This window comes from Ranitomeya imitator, chromosome 1 (genome assembly GCF_032444005.1).
Source record: "Ranitomeya imitator isolate aRanImi1 chromosome 1, aRanImi1.pri, whole genome shotgun sequence".
Lineage (NCBI taxonomy): Eukaryota > Metazoa > Chordata > Amphibia > Anura > Dendrobatidae > Ranitomeya > Ranitomeya imitator.
Genome location: NC_091282.1, coordinates 620,913,889 through 620,930,573, shown reverse-complemented (window position 1 = coordinate 620,930,573; position 16,685 = coordinate 620,913,889).

Genomic DNA, 16,685 nt, shown 5'->3' with positions numbered 1-16,685 from the left:
GTGGAAAGGGCTTGGATATGTGGTTTGAAGGAGAGATCAGCGTCAAGGATTACCCCGAGGCAGCGAGCTTATGGGACTGGGGAGGGTGGGCAGACATTTACTGTAATGGAGAGGTTCCTTAGGGGGGGGTCACGTGAGATGGGGGAAAGATGATGAATTCTGTTTTGTCCATGTTAAGTTTCAGAAATCTAGCGGAGAAGAAGGATGAAATAGTGGACAGACATTGAGGGATTCTGGTTAGTAGGGAGGTGATATCTGGTCCAGAGATGTAGATCTGTGTGTCATCAACATAGAGATGATACTGAAAGCCATGAGATTCTATGAGCTGTCCCAGGCCAAAGGTGTAAATGGAGAAGAGCAGGGGCCCTAGGACTGAACCTTGTGGGACTCCGACAGATAGGGGGCGAGGTGAGGAGGAGGTGTGTGAGTGGGAGACGCTGAATGTCTGGTCTGTTAGGTATGATGAGATCCAGGATAGGGCCAAGTCTGTGACGCCAAGGGATGAGAGGGTCTGTAATAATAGGGAATGGTCCACTGTGTCAAAGGCAGCTGGCAGGTCCAGGAGGAGGACAGAGTAGTGTTGCTTGCTCTTGGCGGTTAAGAGGTCATTGGTGACCTTAGTTAGGGCAGTTTCAGTGGAGGGGTGTGACCGGAAGCTAGATTGTAAGCGGTCGAAGAGGGAGCAAGAAGAGAGATGGGAGGACAGTTCAAGGTAGACGTGTTGTTCCAGTAGCTTGGAGGCATAGGGGAGAAGTGATATAGGGCGATAGCTAGATACAGAGGATGGGTCAAGAGAGGACTTTTTGAGGATAGGTGTGAAGGAGGCATGTTTAAAGCTTGAGGGGAAAACACCAGTTGTTAGTGATAGGTTGAAGAGATGGGTTAGGGTTGGGATGAAGACTGTGGTGAGGTTTGGGATAAAGTGGGATGGGATCGGGTCAAGTGTACAGGTGGTGAGATGTGATCTTGAGAGCAGAGTGGAGAGTCGATCTTCTGTAATGGTGGAGAAGTTGGTTTTGGAGGTGGAGGGCTGGGTAGTTGGGAGGAAGGGCTCTGGGGGTTGTTGACCAAAACTGTCTCTGATGTTATCAATCTTCTGCTAGAAAAAAAAAGCAAAGTCTTCAGCTGAGATGAGTGCGGAGGGAGGAGGTGCTGGGGGGACGGAGGAGAGAATAGAAGGTGTTGAATAAATGTTTAGGGTTTTGAGACAGGGAGGATATGAGAGATGAGAAGTAGGTTTGTTTAGCTGTGGCGAGTGTGGTCTTGAAAGTAGTGAGGGACTGTTTGAATGCAATGAAGTGCTCGTTGGAGTGGGATCTTTTCCATCTGCGCTCAGCAGCCCTGGAAGCTTGCCTCAGTTCTTTGGTCAGGCTGGTGTGCCAGGGCTGTCTGTTGATTTTGCGAGCTTTGGTATGTGTGAGAGGGGCAAGAGATTCCAAAGCTACAGCTATTGTGGTGTTGTATAGAGCGGCAACGTTATCCGCATTGTGTAAGGAACTTATATCTGTGAGAGGGAGGAGGGATTCAGAGAATGAGTGTAGGTCAAGGTGTTTAAGATTTCTGCGAGGGTGTGAAAGTTTGTGAGGTGGGGATTGTAGACATGAAGTGGAGAGGGAAGAGAATGTGAGAAGGTTGTGGTCAGAGAGAGGAAGAGGTGAGTTAGAGAGGTTAGAAAGGGAGCAGAGGCGGGTGAAGATGAAGTCCAGTGTGTGGCCATCTTTGTGGGTGGCTGTAGAAGACCATTGAGTGAGGCCGAAGGAGGAAGTGAGAGATAGAAGTTTAGTGGCAGCTGGGAGGGAAGAGTCATTGGGGATGTTGAAGTCGCCCATGATGATAGTAGGGATGTCCGCGGAAAGGAAATGAAGTAGCCAGGTGGTGAAGTGGTCAAAGAAGGTGGTGGCTGGCCCTGGGGGGTGGTAGATGACAGCCAATTGGAGGTTGGAGGGGGAGTAGATGCGCACAGAGTGCACCTCAAAGGAAGGGAGGGTAACAGAGGGTGGCAGTGGGATTGGGGTGAAGGAGCAGTTATCTGACAGGAGAAAACCAACTCCTCCACCATGTTTGCTGCTGGGGCAGGGGGTGTGAGAAAGTTGGAAGCCACCATACAAAAGTGCAGCAGGAGAGGCTGTGTCAGAAGGGATGAGCCAGGTTTCGGTGATGGTGAGGAAGGAAAGTTTGGTAGTAACAAAAAGATCATGGATGTAGGAAAGCTTGTTGCAGACAGAGCGAGCGTTACACAGAGCTCCTGTTAGTGGGACTGGAGAAGCGGGGGCTGGGTGAATGGGCATAAGGTTAGAGAGGTTATGGAAGGTTGAGATAGAGCGTGGATGGGAGGTAGAAATGACTGTGGGAATGTGGTGAGGAGGACCAGGATTTGGAGAGATATCACCAGCAGTGAGAAGGAGCAGAGAAAGTGTTAGCAAGTGGGAGCAGGAGAGGGCATGAGGGGGCTGTCTGTGTTTGGAGACAGAGGATTGTATGTTAAGGAACAGTTCTGAGGAGGAGGTGAGGTGGATGGGGAGGATTGAAGAAGAGATGAACAGTTCCTTACTTGGTGTAGGGATCAGGGGAGTTAGTAGAAAGTGAAGGATTATAGAGGTGAAAGTGAAAACAAACAGAAACATTGTTTACAGTGACTGTGTCCAGTTACCTTCAGTTCCCTTCTGCTTCAATTCTGGTTTTAATTCTACATAATCTTCACACTTCTAGGACACACTTATAGGAATCACACTGCAGACTGAAGTCTATGCAGACTTGAGCTATGCAATATATGTACAACTAAGTGCATTCAGGTGTGAAGCAGAGCGGAGTGGTCTCTGTTCATCTTGGTCAAAGAATTAAGAGTGGACCAGATGCATACAATCAAGCCAGGGTAAACAACGTCATAAATAACACTAGGGTAGAGCTGGGGTTAGTTAAAAGACATACCATGTGAATGCTAGGAGCAGAGCCAAGTCTATGTACAAAGCTGGGTGATGTACTATGTGCACTTCATAGACAGACAGCAGGAGAGCAGGAGAGCTGGATGGATGAACATACCATGTGAATGCTAGGAGCAGAGGCAAGTCTATGTGCAAAGCTGGGTGATGTACTATGTGCACTATATCTGAGGGCGAGGCCTCCGATACTCTATCTCTTTGAAAATTATTCACTTGTTGTTCTCCAAAATCCTTCAAATCTTTCTGAAACTGTAGCTGTTTCCTTTCTTTTAGGAGGGCTTGATATTTCTCTACTGATATTTGTAGAAGACCCTCCCTCCTGTTAAAATCTGGATCTGATTTTGATTTCAAGGCACGTTCCATTAATTTATTCAAATTAGCTGCTGCCTTTTCCAGTAATTTCTTTTCCTCAATTAATAATAGTTTGCAGAAATCTTAAGGATGAATCAATTGATTCCTTCAGCCATAGATTTAATAGTTCAGGAGATGATTTTCTTGGAGAAGGGGTAATGTCAATTCTCAATCCCCTAGGAATTATCCTATTTTTAATATAATTATCCAAGGTTGTAATCTCCCACCATGATTTTAAATATTCCTTATATCCCGTATAGACCTCATTAAACAAGTTTTTAAGGGTAAGGATACCAGTGTTTTTATCTCCAGGTCCATCCACACTGAAGGCCTGATTTGCGTCCTCCAACTCTAGCGATGGGAGTGACAATTGTATAGATATAGAGGTGCCCTCTAAATACACGTATCGTGGGAGGGAACACCCAGATGACTGAAGGATATCTAGGGCCTACAGGGGCAGTCGTCCCTGAGTGGGGGCACCAATACGTTGCCCATAGGGTGCCAACCTCCGCAATTAGGAAGGTGCAAGCATTGGCACCAGACTAGGGACTCCTAGAAACCCCCATTAGGTTTTGTTTTTTTTCTTTTTCACTGTGTCGTTCTTCGACTGTGAACCCACTGGTTGGTTGTTTTAAATGAGAATTAATAAAATCAATTTTTATGGGGTATATTTATGATTTGTAACTCTTGATTGATGCCCTGACATTTCTCTTTAAAAAACAACCAGACTCGGGAAGACCTAACAGTTGGATTGGCAACTTCCGTCGTGTTGATGTTACGGAGAACAGATGCCCGTAGTGATGAGCGAGCATGCTCGCCACTGCTCAGTACTCGCCCGAGTATCACTATGCTCGGTGTACTCGGCGAGCACCGAGCATTTCCGGGATTATTCGGCGGGAGCTTGGGTTTCCGCCCTGCAATTTTGGCACCAATGAACATGCAGGGATTGTCTGCCATGCACTGTAATACCGCAGCCATCTTTGTTGTGGTGTTACAGTGATTGCCTGGCCGCACAGCGTCATCAGGTCTATAAGAGACCTGGCGCCGCCCTGCTCGGCTCATTCAGCTCCGGACTCAGCTAGTGTAGGGAGAGCTGCTGCTGAGATAGGGTCAGATTACTTCTTTTATTAGTTAGTGTGGGTCTACCATCGCAGAATCCACAAATCCATTCCTTTTTAGAGCTAATTCGGGGGTATATTGATTGCAGTGCTAGTTAGGCAGGGGAGTCTATGTGTGCATATCCACATCAGTGTAAGGCACGCAGGCACTGTATGTCAGTATATAGATCTCAGTGCATACAGTACATCAAAAGGGTCCATTACTGTCTGCTGCTGCCTATCTACTATATAATTGTCTAAGGGTCACTTCTGTCTGTCTGTCTTTCTGTCTGTCTGTCACATATATTCATTGGTCGCGGCCTCTGTCTGTCATGGAAATCCAAGTCGCTGATTGGTCGCGGCAAAACAGCCACGACCAATCATCGACGGGCACAGTCTGGCGGAAAAATGGCCGCTCCTTACTCCCCGCAGTCAGTGCCTGGTGCCTGCTCCATACACCCCTCCAGTCACCACTCACACAGGGTTAATGCCGGCGGTAATGGACCGCTTTATGCCGCAGGTAACGCACTCCGTTACCGCTGCTATTAACAGTGTGTGTCCCCAACTTTTTACTCTTGAGGCTGCCTATGCGGCATCAATAGTAAAAAGATCTAATGTTAAAAATAATTTAAAAAAAAACAAAAAACCTGCTATTCTCACCCTCTGTCGTCCAACGATGCGCTCGCGCCTGCCACCGGCTTCCGGACCCAGAGATGCATTGCATAATTACCCAGAAGACTTAGCGGTCTTGCGAGACCGCTAAGTCATCTGAGTAATTTCGCAATGCATCCTGGGAACGGAAGATGGCAGCAGCCGCGCGCGTATCGCCGGAGCTTCGCTGGATCCTATGGGGTGAGTATATAACTATTTTTTATTTTAATTTTTTTTTTTAAATATGGTGCCCACACTGCTAAATACTGCGTGGGCAGTGTTATATACTGCGTGGCTGCTATATACTACATGGGCAGTGTGATATACTACATGGGCTGTGTGATATACTGCAGGGGCTATGTGATATACTGCGGGGGCTGTGTGATATACTGCGGGGGCTGTGTGATATATTGCGGGGGCTGTGTGATATACTGCGGGGGCTGTGATATACTGCAGGGGCTGTATGATATACTGCGGGGGCTGTGTGATATACTGCAGGGGCTGTGTGATATACTGTGGGGGCTGTGCTATATACTACATGGGCTGTGTGATATACTGCGGGGGCTGCGTGATATACTGCGGGGGCTATGTGATATACTGCGGGGGCTGTGCTATATACTGTGGGGGCTGTGCTATATACTACGTGGGCTGTGTGATATACTGCGGGGGCTGTGCTATATACTACATGGGAAGTGTTATATACTGCGTGGGCTGTGTTATATACTTCGTGGGCTGTGTTATATACTGCGTGGGCTGTGCTATATACTACGTGCCCTGTGTTATATACTGCGTGGCCTGTATTATATACTACGTCGCCTGTGTTATATACTGTGTGGCTGCTATATACTGCGTGGGCTGTGTTATATAGTACATAGGCTGTGTTATATACTGTAAAGGCTGTGTTATAGACTGCGTGGCCTGTATTAACGCATCGGGTATTCTAGAATATGTATGTATGTATGTATGTATGTATATAGCAGCCACATAATATATAGCACAGGCCACATAGTATTTGCCTTATAATACATGGCTCCTATATACTATGTGGCCTGTGCTATATACTACGTGGCTGCTATATACATACATACGTACATACATACATATTCTAGAATACCCGATGCATTAGAATCGGGCCACCATCTAGTTATCTATATACATAATTGTCTAAGGGGTACTTCCGTCTGTCTGTCCTTCTGTCACGGTTATTCGTTCGCTGATTGGTCTCAGCAGCTGCCTGTCATGGCTGCCACGACCAATCAGCGACGGCCACAGTCCGATTAGTCCCTTCCCTACTCCCCTGCACTCACTGCCCGGCGCCCGCTCCGTAATCCCCTCCACTCACCGCTCACACAGGGTTAATGGCAGCGGTAATGGCCCACGGTGTAACGCACTCCGTTACCGCTGCTATTAACCCTGTGTGTCCCCAACTATTTTAACCCTGTGTGTCCCCAACTATTTACTATTGATGCTGCCTATGCAGCATCAATAGTAAAAATATGTCATGTTAAAAATAATTAAAAAAAAAAAAAAACCTGCTATACTCACCCTCCGCCGCCTTTCTCGCTCCTCTCCACGCTCCCGGGACCGCTCCATTGCAAGCAGCAGCTTCCGCTCCCGTCCCAGGGCTGGTGTGCGACAAGGACCTATAGGTGAGTATATGTTTTTTTTTAAGTCTCTATACTACGTGGCTCTGTGCTGGGCAATATACTACGCGACTGGGCAATATACTACGTGGCTCTGCTATATACTATGTGGCTGGGCAATATACCGTACTGCGTGGGCTGTGCTATATACTATGCGGCTGGGCAATACGTGACTGGGCAATATACTACGTGACTGGGCAATATACTACGTGGCTGGGCAATATACTACATCATTGGGCAATATACTACGTGACTGGGCAATATACTACGTGACTGGGCAATATACTACGTGGCTGGGCAATATACTACGTGGCTGGGCAATATACTACGTGGCTGGGCAATATACTACGTGACTGGGCAATATACTACGTGACTGGGCAATATACTACGTGGCTGGGCAATATACTACGTGGCTGGGCAATATACTACGTGGACATACATATTCTAGAATACCCGATGCGTTAGAATCGGGCCACCATCTAGTATATATATATATCTATAATATAACGCTGGGAGCATCACTCTGTTCGAAGCCTTTATAGACTGCGCAAGCGCAAGCGCCGGCGCAGTCTGGGCCTCACAGAGTGATGCTCCCAGGAGATCGCGGTATGCGTAAACACTGAACACACACCGCGATCTCCACCGGAGAGTCAGGGACCGCCAGGAGGGTGAGTATTATATTCACCTGTCCCCCGTTCCAGCGCTGCGTGCGGCTCCGTCTCCCGGGATCTCTGCTGTGACGTTCCCAGTTCAGAGGGCGCGATGACGCGTTTAATGCGCGCCAGCGCCACCCTCTGACTGACCAGTCACAGCCAGAGGAGCCGGGAAGATGGCGACGCGCAGCGCTGGAAGGGGACAGACAGGTGAGTATAGCAAGTGCTGGGGGCCTGAGCTGGCGGTGACTCCGGCACCTTACCCCCACAGCGCGCCGGTGTCCCCGCCTGCTCAGGCCCCCAGCACTCGGCGCCCAGCGACGATAGGTGAGTATGGTATTTTTTTTTTTATATATATATGGCGGCAGCAGCATACGGGGCATATATAATGGAGCATCTTATGGGGGGGCATATAATACAATGGTGGCGCAGGATGGGAGCAGCACATGACAGAACGGGCGCAGGATGGCAGCAGCACATGACAGAACGGGCGCAGGATGGCAGCAGCACATGACAGAACGGGCGCAGGATGGCAGCAGCACATGACAGAACGGGCGCAGGATGGCAGCAGCACATGACAGAACGGGTGCAGGATGGCAGCAGCACATGACAGAACGGGCACAGGATGGCAGCAGCACATGACAGAACAGGCGCAGGATGGGAGCAGCACATGACAGAACAGGCGCAGGATGGCAGCAGCACATGACAGAACGGGCGCAGGATGGCAGCAGCACATGACAGAACGGGCGCAGGATGGCAGCAGCACATGACAGAATGGGCGCAGGATGGGAGCAGCACATAACAGAATGGGGGCGCAGGATGGCAGTAGCACATGACAGAATGGAGGCGCAGGATGGGTGCAGCACATGACAGGATGGGGACGCAGGATGGCAGCAGCACATGACAGAACGGGCGCAGGATGGGAGCAGCACATGACAGAACGGGCGCAGGATGGGAGCAGCACATGACAGAACGGGCGCAGGATGGCAGCAGCACATGACAGAACGGGCGCAGGAGGGCAGCAGCACATGACAGAACGGGCACAGGATGGGAGCAGCCCATGACAGAACGGGGGCGCAGGATGGCAGCAGCACATGACAGAATGGAGGCGCAGGATGGGTGCAGCACATGACAGGATGGGGACGCAGGATGGCAGCAGCACATGACAGAACGGGCGCAGGATGGGAGCAGCCATGACAGAACGGGGGCGCAGGATGGCAGCAGCACATGATAGAACGGGGGCGCAGGATGGGAGCAGCACATGACAGAACGGGGGCGCAGGATGGCAGCAGCACATGACAGAACGGGGGCGCAGGATGGCAGCAGCACATGACAGAACGGGCGCAGGATGGGAGCAGCACATGACAGAACGGGCGCAGGATGGGAGCAGCACATGACAGAACGGGGGCGCAGGATGGCAGCAGCACATGACAGAATGGGCGCAGGATGGGAGCAGCACATGACAGAACAGAGGCGCAGGATGGGAGCAGCACATGACAGAACGGGGGCGCAGGATGGCAGCAGCACATGACAGAACGGGCGCAGGATGGGAGCAGCACATGACAGAACGGGCGCAGGATGGGAGCAGCACATGACAGAACGGGGGCGCAGGATGGCAGCAGCACATGACAGAATGGGCGCAGGATGGGAGCAGCACATGACAGAACGGGGGCGCAGGATGGCAGCAGCACATGACAGAATGGGCGCAGGATGGGAGCAGCACATGACAGAACAGGGGCGCAGGATGGGAGCAGCACATGACAGAACGGGGGCGCAGGATGGCAGCAGCACATGACAGAACGGGCGCAGGATGGGAGCAGCACATGACAGAACGGGGGCGCAGGATGGCAGCAGCACATGACAGAATGGGCGCAGGATGGGAGCAGCACATGACAGAACAGGGGCCCAGGATGGGAGCAGCACATGAGAGAACGGGGGCGCAGGATGGCAGCAGCACATGACAGAATGGGCGCAGGATGGGAGCAGCACATGATAGAACGGGGGCGCAGGATGGGAGCAGCACATGACAGAACGGGGGCGCAGGATGGCAGCAGCACATGACAGAACACGGGCGCAGGATGGGAGCAGCACATGACAGAACGGGCGCAGGATGGGAGCAGCACATGACAGAACGGGGGCGCAGGATGGCAGCAGCACATGACAGAATGGGCGCAGGATGGGAGCAGCACATGACAGAACAGAGGCGCAGGATGGGAGCAGCACATGACAGAACGGGGGCGCAGGATGGCAGCAGCACATGACAGAACGGGCGCAGGATGGGAGCAGCACATGACAGAACGGGCGCAGGATGGGAGCAGCACATGACAGAACGGGGGCGCAGGATGGCAGCAGCACATGACAGAATGGGCGCAGGATGGGAGCAGCACATGACAGAACGGGGGCGCAGGATGGCAGCAGCACATGACAGAATGGGCGCAGGATGGGAGCAGCACATGACAGAACAGGGGCGCAGGATGGGAGCAGCACATGACAGAACGGGGGCGCAGGATGGCAGCAGCACATGACAGAACGGGCGCAGGATGGGAGCAGCACATGACAGAACGGGGGCGCAGGATGGCAGCAGCACATGACAGAATGGGCGCAGGATGGGAGCAGCACATGACAGAACAGGGGCGCAGGATGGGAGCAGCACATGACAGAACGGGGGCGCAGGATGGCAGCAGCACATGACAGAATGGGCGCAGGATGGGAGCAGCACATGACAGAACAGGGGCGCAGGATGGGAGCAGCACATGACAGAACGGGGGCGCAGGATGGCAGCAGCACATGACAGAATGGGCGCAGGATGGGAGCAGCACATGACAGAACAGGGGCGCAGGATGGGAGCAGCACATGAGAGAACGGGCGCAGGATGGGAGCAGCACATGACAGAACGGGGGCGCAGGATGGCAGCAGCACATGACAGAACGGGCGCAGGATGGGAGCAGCACATGACAGAACGGGCGCAGGCTGGGAGCAGCACATGACAGAACAGGGGCACAGGATGGGAGCAGCACATGAAAGAACGGGGGCACAGGATGGGAGCAGCACATGACAGAACGGGGGCACAGGATGGGAGCAGCACATGACAGGATGGGAGCAGCAAATGACAGAATGGAGGCGCAGGATGGAGCAGCTCATGACAGGATGGGGACGCAGGATGGAGCAGCACATACCAGGATGGAGACCATATACCAATATAGATGCTAGCCACCCGGGCATAGAACGGGTTCAATAGCTAGTATATATATATACCTAGCTGCAGGTATCTGTGGCTAGGAATAATTTTTTGTGGCACCTGAATTCTGCTAATTTTGTTACAAAGCAATCCAGAGCCCCCTTTTTTTCTACATTTATTTGCTTGGTCACACTGCAGACTACAGCCAGGTAATTTTAAAACAACAGCGTGAAAATCTAGCAATTTCAAACTGCTTTTTTGTCCCAGGCATCATATCTGAGCGCGCAGAAAATTCTGCCCTTTTTTTTGTACTGTAGTATTTTTTGGAGTGTCTTACAACATTTTTGGAAACCAATTTGCTGACCAAAAAATCTTTATCTGGCCCAAAAATATTTAGCTACAGTTCTTATATTTATCACTGTGTTTTGTCAGCCACATGCATCGCATATCAATGCGCTAAATATTTTACAATTTTAGTACTCCAACATTTTTTTCTTTTTAGTGTCATAGCCTACTTATTGACACATGGAACGCCCGCCAGGGCTGTGGGGTACTCGGTACCGAGTCCGGTACTTAAAGGAAGATGTCACGGTGGCTGCGACCCGGTCCGTCACCCTGGGCGCCCATGTTAAAGGAAATGTCCTTAAAGAGGTTTTAATAAAGTTTGGGTTCGTGACGCCACCTGTGGTATTCGGTCAGTGGGGACCGACGCTGCTTAAAGGGGTCCACTGGGGTGATGTTATGGCAGCTAGATGGTATAACTTCCCACAGGTGAAGTAGGTCCCCAGGGCTCCCGGTGTGTAGGTGAAGATGGTGAACGGTGCAGTAAAGAACAAGGACACAGGTGTGCAGTCTCTTCACCTGGTTTACTGAAGCTTCAGGCACCCGCAGTCCGGGGCACCAGATCACAGGTACAGGCAGGGTCCGGCCGGCTTGGAAGCGAATCCAGAGTCCCCTTTACCAGGTGGCATTAGAAGCCTTCCTATAGCGCAGTGGTGTTGTAGTCTCTTACTGCCTATGGCTTCTGGCAAGGTCCTCACAGTTCTCTCTGTCCTCCATATAGGTTAGGACACAAACCCGTATGACAGGTGGCGCGAGCCTTTTTATAGGGTCTCTATCACAACCCAGGCTCTATCTGCCACTGTGCCTCCTGGGTATTAGGGCGGAGAGTTAACTTAAAGTCCAGCTGTCCTGCCGGTTTCTGCTATGCCTCCTAGAGTCTGACACAGCCTCGGTCTTCCGGCTACCAGAATCTGCGCTCAGCCAGGGAGGTAGCCAAATCGCTGCTATGCTCCCCTGGTATCGATCTCCTGTGGTCCACACTCCTACACGTCCACTGACACTGGTCTTTCTTCGGTATCTCTCAATCTTGGAGCTGCAGCAACTCTGGCTGCACAGCCCCATGCACGTCTTTCTGCCTCAGACTGCTCCAGTCTCCTGTCAAGCTCTCACTGTCTTCATCTCACTTTCCCTCCAAACCAGAATCTTTATCAGGGAAGTTCACCCTTAATCAGGGTTCAGAGCTCCCCCTTCTGGCCTGGAGTGTGAACATGTTGTATGTATTGTGATTACCTGACAAAAGGAATCCTTCATCGCTTCCAAGCGTGACATCACTCTCCCTGTGAGGAAAGCAATGCCACTGTGATGACCAGGACCCTGGGGCATCACACACAATTTTAGTGGGCCCAAAAAAATCCAGGTCACATATTTAACAGTGTTCCATCTCCCTCAGACTCCTGGTCTATCCGTGCTCTCCAAATAGTTGCTTTTCAGACCTACATTCCACTTTTTTGGATGTCTGCTACCCTAGGTCTATACAATATTTTGGGTTAAAAAATAAAAAAATACAAGCCACATATACTACAGTGTTTGTATCTCCGTGACACGCCTCATCTATCTGTGGGCTACAAAGTGTGCTTTTGAAGCTTCTATTCACCATTTTTTTGCTATGTGTTACCCTATCTCTAAACACTATTTTGGGGTAAATAATTAAAAAACACAGGCCACATATATTCCAGTGAGGTATCTCCGTGACATGCCTCATCTATCTGTGGGCTACAAAGTGTACTTTTGATGCTTCCATTCACCTTTTTTGTTGTGTGTTACCCTAGGTCTAATCACTATTTTGGGGTAAAAAATAAAAAAAACAGGCCACGTATTGAACAGTCTGGTATCTCTGTGACATGCCTCATCTATCTGTGGCCTACAAATTGTGACATTAGATTAGAGTCGAGGCTTGCATTCACTTTTTTATTAAAATGGGTAAGGCACGTGGCAAGGGACGGGGAAGTGGACGTGATGGCGATGGTGCATGCAGAGGTCGAGGCCGTGGGCAAGCTGAAAATGGGTCACAACAAACACCCACATCTTCTCGCAACAGATTCTTGTCAGAATTCATAGGACACAGTACTCTTGACACCAGAGCAGCGTAAAGGTAGTTGGTTGCATGGCGGATAATGCTTCCCAGTGCTTTGCCACCACCACCAGCACTCTGTCTTCCACATGGTCAAGTCTGAGTAGCCATGACTCTGGACTGCATATTCCTCACCCTGATCTTCCTTCCTCCCACCATGCTGAGTGCCCTGAGACAACTCACTGGGACACTCCGAAGAGTTGTTCACTTTTCCAATTATTGATCCTGGCCTCTCTCCCAGTCCACTTGAAGGGAGACAATATGAGATTCCATGTAGCGATGCCCAAATATTTGAGCAGCCATGGTCACATGAAGGCAACGGTGTTAACAATAAATAATAATAATAATAATAATAATAATAATGTGTCACAAGAGGTGGACAATGTTGAGACACAATTGCCAGAAAATCAGGAGGAGGACCAGGGTGCGGAAGTGAAAGAAGAGGTGGTGGATGATATAGTAACTGACCCAACCTGGCAGGAGGACATGCATAGTGAGGACAGCACTATGAAGGCGCAGCACCCCAACAGGCAGGAAGACACAGTGTGGTGTCCACGGACAGAAGGCGGGCAACCGGTCCACGCAACACCAACATGATGAAAGTTGACAGTCCAACTGTAAGGTCTTCACGAGTCTGGTTGTTTTTTAAAGACTCTGCCGATAACCCCAAACAGGCCATTTGCAACACCTGCCATGCCCGCATCAGCAGGGGTAGCAAAACTACCAGCCTGACCACCACCAGCATGATCAGGCACATGGCAGCAAAGCACCCGACTTTGTGGGCCAAACCACTCATTCTTCCCCTGTTGTGCATGAAAGCCAATCCCCTGTCCATGGTGCATGTGAAGATGCCTCCTGCCCTGCACCTGCCGTTACCCACACTCTACTAGCACCATCATTGAGCACATCCACGTCCTTGTCCCAGCGCAGCCTTCAGTTGTCCATACCACAGTCATTGGAGCGCAAGCGGAAGTATGCCTCCAACACCCCACAGGCCACAGTACTAAATTCACAAATTTCTCGTCTGCTTGTGCTCAAAATGTTGCCTTTTAGGCTCATGAAGATGGAAGCTTTCTGCAACCTGATGGCGGTAGCTGTCCCAGGGTATTCGATCCCCAGCCGCCACTATTTCTCTCAGTGTCTGTCCCGGCAGTACACAAGCACGTGTCCCACAACATTAGCTCTGCCCCCAACAATGTTGTTACTGGGAAAGTCCACCTAACCACAGACAAGTGGAAAAGTGCTTGTGGGCAGGGACGGTACATCTTGCTGACGGCACACTGGTTTAACATAGTGGAAGCCGGAACCCAGTCAGACATTGGGATGGTGCACATCCTCCCAACCCCGAGGATTGCAGGCCCTAGTCAATCTGGGTTGCCCCTAGTCTACAGCTCCTGCACCTCCTCCTTCGTCTCCTCTTCAGCCTCCATCTCCGAAAGTAGCACATCAGTCACAAGCTAGAAGCACTGCAGCACTGCCTCAGCCAAGCGCCAACAGGCTGTGCTGAAGCTAATCTGCTTAGGTGACAAATCGCACAATGCTGAAGAGTTGTGGACAGCTCTGAAAGAGCAGTCAGATCTGTGGCTGACACCGCTGAACCTACAGCCAGGCATGGTCATGTGTGACAATGGCTGGAACCTAGTGGCAGCTCTGAGGCGAGGCAAGCTCATACATGTGCCATGCCTGGCCCATGTGCTTAACCTCGTGGTTCAGCGTTTTCTAAAAACCTACTCGGAGCTGCCGGATATGCTAATGAAAATATGCCGACTGTGTGCCCATTTTAGAAAGTCAGCTACAGCTTCAGCCACCCTTGGCATGCTTTAGCAGCATTTGCAGCTTCCAGGTCACCGACTGAAGTGTGATGTCCCCACGCATTGGAATTCTACAGTGCATATGTTGGAAAGGATTTGTGAGCAGAAGAGGGCAGTTGTTGACTACCAGCATGAACAAGGCCGTCGTTATTCAGTTCAGACTCCGCACATAAGACCTGCAAAACTGTGAAGAGTTCACCAATATGGTGAGCGGCGATGATGCCATAATTTACATCATCATCCCGCTTCTCTGCATTCTGAAAAGCTCTCTGCTCACAATGAAAGAGGATACATTGCAGGCGGAGCATGATGTGATGGAGCAAGGAACCATGCAGGGTGATTACACAAAGCCCAGCCTTAAGCCATCCCAGCATGGATTCGTTGACATTGAGGAAGAGGAGGAGGAAGAGCAAGAGCTACTTTCATGCACTATAGATGGTACTACAAATACAACTGTCATACCGTCTGTTCAACGTGGATGGCCTGCAGTCAGAGAGGAGGAGGAGGAGTTTGAGGAGGAGGAGGACACCTTGGTCACTCGTCCTGCTGTTGAGGACACGGAAGGCTTTCCTGTTACCAGTCTGGGATGCATGGTTAACTTTATGTTGCAGACAGTCTCTTGTTCCAGAGGCAGACAGGTGTACTAAAATGGTGCAGTACCAGAGGGCCATTGTTGCGGAATTATTAAAAAAGTTGCCATCTGAAAATGCTGGTGGCAGACATCACTGTGTATTGCACAACCAAGGAGTACAGGCGAGTGAGATACAGCTCCAATCCAGCAGTGGCAAGGCGACACTGGCAAAGTAATGGGACAGTTTTTTCAGACCCTCCCATTGCCCTGGCCCAGAGGCATGGGGTAATGTCACAAGGAATGGAATGTTTGGGAAGATGCTGAGGGAGTACCTTGTTGACCGTACCAACATCCTCAGTGATTCCTCTGTGCCCTTTAATTATTGGGTATCCAAGCTGGACACATGGCATAAACTGGCTCTCTACGCTTTGGAGGTCCTGGCCTGCCCTGCTGCAAGCGATTTGCCAGAGCTGGTTTTTAGTGCCGCTGGTGGAATTATATCAGATAAGCGCATTCGCCTGTCAACTGAAAATGCAGACAGGCTGACTCTTATAAAAATGAACAAGGGCTGGATTGAGCCAGACTTCTCTACACCACCAAATGATAACAGCAAAACATAACTTCCAATGCAGTGTCTTTTTGGGAGGTGTGTTCCCATGCACCTCTTTACACCCACACATGGGTATACACTTCCTGATTTTGGCTTTTTGGTGTCCTCCTCCTCCTTCTCCTCATCCTCATCATCCACCACCACTCGAATGCCGGGGTGAACGTGTTCTGTGATGCTACAGCCAGTCTATTTTTTGTAAGGGTGTCTTTGAGGCCTGTAATTTTTCTTCTTTTTAAAATGTACCCTACATGGGGAAATGTTTGTCAGCTCATGCACTTAGTATATGGGCATTCCAAGTATAAATGACCCACTCCTTTACATTGGGAAAGCATTAATAGGAGGACATCCTCCATGTCTCTTCAGACATCACCACTAGAACAAGAGGGTGAACGTATTCCGTGATGTAACATTCACTCTAATTTTTGGCAAGTGTGTTTATGATGTCCGTAAAGATTTTTTTTTTTTTAAAAAAAGGAGACCCCCCAGGGGAAAATGTTTGTCAACCCTTACACTTAGTGTATGGGCATTACAAGTATAGGACACCTGCTCCTTTAAATTGGGAAAACATTCATAGGAGGACATCCACCATGTCTATTCAAACACCACTTCTAGAACATAAGGGTGAACGTATTCTGTGATGCAACAGTCGCTCTAATTTTTGGCAAGGGGGTTTATGATGCCCGTAAAGATTTTTTTTTAAAAAGGAGACCCCCCAGGGGGAAACGTTTGTCAGCCCTTACACTAAAGGTACCTTCACACTGAACAACT